Source organism: Crocodylus porosus, unplaced genomic scaffold (genome assembly GCF_001723895.1).
Source record: "Crocodylus porosus isolate Cpor-Errol unplaced genomic scaffold, CroPor_comp1, whole genome shotgun sequence".
NCBI lineage: Eukaryota > Metazoa > Chordata > Crocodylia > Crocodylidae > Crocodylus > Crocodylus porosus.
In genome coordinates this window covers 19,449,346-19,455,438 of record NW_017728912.1, presented here as the reverse complement: position 1 = coordinate 19,455,438, position 6,093 = coordinate 19,449,346, and positions in this window count along the sequence as shown.

Here is a 6,093-nt window from a genome sequence, read left to right as displayed (position 1 = left end):
TCTTGCTGCCTTTCCTCCGTGTTGGAATAGACTTAGCTTGTGCATTGAGGATCGCTCCCTTGAGGAGCAACCACTCTTCTTGAACTCCCAACTCCCTGGGGCCATGGTCCCTTAGGGCCTCACTGACAAGCCTCCTGAGCTTGTCAAAGGTGGCTTTTCTGAAGTCAAGGTCTTCTGTGTTGCTGACTGACTTGCCAGCTTTATGGTGGATGGTGAAGGTGATCAGCTCATGATCACTGTCACCCAGCTTCCCATCGATTACTAGGTCGCCGATTAGGTCATCCCCAGTAGCCAGTACCAGGTCGAGCCGTGCTTTGCCTCTTGTTGGCCCATAGTCTTCTTGAGTCAGGTAGAGGTCATCCATACACAAGAAGAAGCTTTGCAACCACTTGGATTTTGCTGAGTGATCCTCCCACAAGATGTCCGAGTAATTGAAGTCGCCAATGACAACCATGGTCCTGGAGCATGTGGCCTTAGCCAGTTCCCGGGTGAACTCTGGGTCAAGCTGTTGACTTTGGGCAGGAGGTCCCCTGTGCTGTGTTCTCCACGGATTTTAATCCAGAGGGTCTCCAGTTGTCTACCCTGGTTGCACTTATCAGCTTGCAGGGATGCGTAGCTTTCCTTAACATAGAGAGCTACACCCTCACCTGTTTTATCTACATGATCCCTCCTGTACAGCGTATAGCCATCTATACCTGAGGTCCAGTCATGGGTGGAGTCCCACCAGGTTTCCATTATCCCTATGACGTCATAATTATTTGCCCTGAGCAGGAGGACAAGCATCTCCTGCTTATTCCCCAAGCTTCTGGCATTTGTGTACAGGCAGGCAAGTGTCCCCTTGGGGGCTCTTGCCTTGCCCACAGATTGTACCAGGGCTGGGGCAGGGGTGGGCCTTGGCCCGCTGGCTTTGCAAGGGTTGCTCAGTGGGCCAGCAGTGGCGGTAGTCCTCCCGTCCTCCAATGGGCTTAGTTTAAAGCCTGGTGGAGCAGGTCAGCCAGTCTGGCTGAGCAGAGCCTCCTACCTAGGGGAGGGAGGTGGAAGCCATCTCCTCCCAGCAGCTCGCTGCCTCTCTCACCAAAGAGTGGGCTGTGGTCATGGAAGCCAAAGCCTTCCTGATGACACCAGCGCCGCAGTCTTTGGTTGACTACGTGGATCCTCCTCTCCGTCCTCAACCCATAGCCCAAGACTGGGAGGATCGACGAGTTATTTTATCATTCAAATGTAACCCCAGTAAGAAACAGGAATTTATTATTACAAATAGTTACTAGTCCTCTGCCAGTCACTCATTCTATTAATGGTCAATGAATAACTAGATCGTGGCAGGCAATCACTTTGCCTGGAGAGCCGCTTACTGAGTTTTGGCAAGCTGTCAAGGGCCGCATGGGTAGCCCCACCCCTTGGCAGGTACCCCGCACCCTGGTTGCCCTCTTGGGATTAGAAGTCCTGCTCCCTAACCCCTGACCTTTGCCACCAGAAGTCCCTCCCCATGCCCCTAGAAGTAATCCTTTCAGCAAGGGGTTTTGGCATCGAGAACCAGAAAAATACCAAATTATATTCTAAAAAGCAAATGTCTGCAACATTCATTAATTCGGTGGGTATAGGTGGGTATAGGTTTGTGGGGGGCTGTGGGTATGTGTGTGTGTGTGGATATGTGGGGTGTGGGTGGGTGTGGGGTTTGTGGATGGTTGTGTGTGGGAGAGGGTGTCTGGGAGTGTAGGGGTCTGCGTGTATGGCAGTGTGTGGGGCGTTGTGGGTGCATGTGTATGGCAGTGTGTGGGGGGTTGTGGGTGCATGTGTATGGTGTGGTGTGTGTGTGGGACTTGCCCTATGAACACACACACACGCGCACACACACACACACACACTTCTCCTACTTACACACACAAACACACATGCTGCCCCTGCCGCTGCCTAAACACCCACATACACTCTGCCCCTGCCTGCACACACACACACTGCTCCTGCTTACACACACACACACACACACACACACTTCCCTGCCTACCTACACACTCTCTGCCTCTGCCTGTGCATGTGCACACTCCCCCATACTGGCGGGGCCCCACCCCTGTATTTTGCCCACTGCTTGCTGGATTCCTAAATTGAGAGAGAACCTTACAGGATTTCTCCAACATATATCTTAGGTACAGCTGGAAAATTCAGTTGACTCTGTTACATATTCTAGGATTGTTGTGGAAATTAGGAGTTAGCACTTTTGATTTTCTCCATCAGAATAGGTTCTCTGCCCTGCCTGTGCATGTGCACTCCCTGCCTCCCATAGCAGCAGGGCCCCGTGCTCCCCGGTCCAGCGATGCAGCCTGGAGGTTTATATGCTCCAAGGGAGGTGGTGCTGTCCCCTTCCTTAGATGTATTTAAGCGGAGATTAAACAAACACCTGGCTGGGGTTATCTGACTGCAGCACTCTTTCTTGCTCAGGGCAGGGGGTCAGACCCGATGATCTAATAGGTCCCTTCTGACCCTAAAACCTATGAAATCTATGAAATCGAGCATCTCTGAATGGAAGCACTGAAGGGTCAAACTGTAGTGAGGCCAGAGCAGAGCTCCAGACCTAGCCAACCTCAGTCGGGGAGTTAGGGCAATTCATCTCTGAACAGGTGTCATTTGCAGCAAGCCCAGGACAATGCCTTGTTCCCAGTCAAATTAAGTGAGGCAGTCCCCTGAAGCCACAGGCAACAGGCTCCACCAACTCCAGCCCTTAAAAGTCAGGCCCGGTCTGCAGTATCCTTGTCTAGGTAAAGGTGAAAATTTTGGCTCCTGACCCTCCCTGTTTTGACTCCTGGTTCCCTCTCCAGCCTCTGATTCTGGTAGGATCCTTGGGATCCCTGGTTTTTTGCCCTTGATTCTGGTTTGACTTCCAGTTTGGGGCTTTTGGTTTTTGATCCTGGTTAACCCTCTGCTTACTATGTCTTCATCTTTGGCTTTTGACCCCGCTCTGTCTCGACCTCAGCTCTGGCTTCCAGTTCTAGTTCTGTCACCAGATCCCTCTCTACCTGTGCTTTAGGTGCCTAACCACAAGGCCAGACTTCCTATGCCCCTGTTCCTAACACAAGTTCTGCTTCCTTTCAAATCAATGGCAAAACTCCCTTGGCTTTATGAGGCCCAAGATTGGCCATTGATGCAACAAAGTAATATAACTTTTTAAAACATACATCATTTTCCACAACTAGAAAGAGCATTAGGGTGCGTGGAGTCTTTTCCTGAACAATAGCAAAAGTCCATCGTAAATTCCTTTCCAGCAATAATGAGAATTCTTCTAACAATGCCTTTACCATATGTCATTAATCAATGTCGAGCAGGATTCTTTACATCCATTGATACAAGTTAAAGACTTGAACAAAGAAAGACTTTCTGTATCAAGACACAAATAGTATTCAGATAAAGAGTGCACTTTTTCATAGTTTCTGCTTGACCATGAAGTAACGGTACCTTCCCATCCTTGTTTCTGGAAAAGAATAAGGAATTACTCCTTTGTAGCCAATTTGATAGCCCTAGTGAGACACAGATTGATGTAAGTCTACTTACGACGTTATTGGAAGAGTTGAAGTTATTCAACATCAGAAGTTTATGGGTGGAGACTATTGTGCAAATAACTATAAGTTGAGCCTTCCTTAGTGGTCAACCCTTAGCTTCTCTGCAATATAGATTGCATCCCTTTGCAGAACCAGAAGGTGGTGTTGGAAAAAGGGTTAGAGAATTGTTACAAGAATTGTCAAGGGCATAGGAAATATCTAAAGAGAGACTGAAAAAAATTGTCTTATTTTTCTTAAGACGGGGATAAATAATAATGTGTATATAACATACCTGAATAGTTCAGAAATGGTAGGTTAGAAATATGGTTTCATTTTGTTTCATAGCCAAAAAAAAAAGAAGAAGAGGTATATAGGAAGCAGATTATTTGGCATCTGTCCCATATTGGTTTCTTGTATTTCTGAAGTGTTTGGTATGGGCCACTTTCTGACAAGCCACACTAGACTTAGAGAGTCTACGGATCTGGTCTAGAATGGTAATTTCTATATTGACTTGGTTCAAGTTTATTTTTAATTCATTTGGCTAGTTATTAAGTGCATTAAATATTTCCTAATTAAGTTAATATTTTAATTCTATTAGGCAGACATTTATTGGGATAACATTAAGGCCCTGAAACAGCTGCTTCTTTCTCTGCGCCTCCAAAATGAAATGAAAAGCAAATTCCCAAATCGTGTTATTGTTCATTTCTCTCACTTACTATAGCTTTATATATATTTTTTGGAAGCAAGGAATAATGCTGCATTTGAGGTCAGCAATTTTTTTCCTAGTCTCTGAAATAAATGTACCTTTGTTGATGAAGGAAGACGGTTAAGTCCAATGCACACAAGTATTTGCTTTCATAGGAAGGCGATTTAATTAATGACACTGAAGTCTAAATTTCTTAACACAGCTAATGCTATGGGCTGTTCAGGTCAACCTCTGAGTCATGTGTCTTGAATTTTTAAACTGCTGTGATTGGGCCAAGCATTTGAGCCTCCAAAAATAGTGCCTATCAATTGTACTTTTTATCTTTCATGGCACAGCCATTTGCATTCAGGATTAAGTGGGAGTTTGAGCCCTTGAGAAGGAAAAACGTAATAATACACCAACGCACTACATCAGTTCACAGACTGCAGGTTAGAATGTGTGTGATCTCTGCAGTTGCTGTGGAATACATTAGCTGATTTGACTTTAGGTGGAAGCTTTTGTCTGTATTAAAGTAAACTCGCAGTACGTTCCTGGCCTCAGATTACAGCTGATGGCAACATCCTGTGTGGGTATTCGTCCAAAACATGTGTGTTGGCTGTGAATTTTCCTAACTTTCTCTTTGACTGTTGCTGAAAAACAAGTGTATATTTTTTCTACTTTCTAGCTACAATAGTGTGATCTGTAGAGTTATTATGTTACGTTCTAGTTCAGTAATTCTCAGCCAGGGTGTTGAGAGCCTTTCAAGGGTGCCATGCAATGTTAGCATTGTGGGTGTGCAAACATGATTAACAAGATAAACCCTGAGATATCAAATAGGATTTAATAGCATTAAAACATTCTGACCTGTTGTGAGCTTTCTGAGTTCTTTCTAACAGAAGAATTGCTTTGCCGTTTACATTTTCAAAAAATGAGTGAAAACAAAGAGCTTTCAAAAAACGAGTGAAAACAAAGTGCCTTGATTGTCGGGTCCCTTGAGTCTAAAAAGGCTGAGAACCATTGTTTCAATGCACTATCGAAGCCGACTTACATCTTGCTGTTTTGGGTGTCATCACACCCTATGACAAAGTAGGCTGTCACCTAAGAAAGCTCAAGCCTCTCTCAGAGAATAGTTTCTGCCTTGCCTTCTGTCTGACTTCAGAGCAACATTGCTAGCCACCTTTCCTGGGGTGTCTTCAGCCATATCTGCACTGATGCATGAAGCAATCAGAGTTCTAGTTTAGTGCTTCCTAGGCTCAGTAAAACTTCAAAGAGATTTTGTGGGAGTGGAATAGTTTCACTCAAGTAGTTTTTTAAGCATTTGGAAAGGATTATTTAGAAATGCTCAGGATGAAGAAGCATGGGGACACAGTGGATTATTTAGCAGCTCAGATTTTCTAGAAGAAGATTTTGACCTGCCTTGCAAAGGCATTTTTTTCAGAGTTGGACCGGTGCCCAAAGCTGGGGGAGTCCTGGATAGTGGGCAGTTGTTCCATGGCACATGTAAGAAGCTTGAGTCTGTTCGAAGTTTTTATAACCCACCAAGCAAGGCACCATTCATTTAACACTTGTGATTATGAGACTCTGAAAGAATTACTACCTTTGAGATGAGCCTCATCTCACACATGGGAAAACCTGGAACAATGTTTGGTGGAAAAAGAACTGGACAGGACAGAAAGAATACTGTACCAGCACACAGAATTGGTCTGACTGGGTGGTGCGCTCCTATGGTGTTTATCGCAACAAAAATGGGCTCTCCTTTATCTGTCTGAAACAAGTAGACTCTGTGCTTCTCTAGTAAAGCATAGAAACATGTTTGGAGGATCTAAATAATTAAATATGGACCTAATCCCTAGAACTGGCATTTAAGGTTGTTTCCAA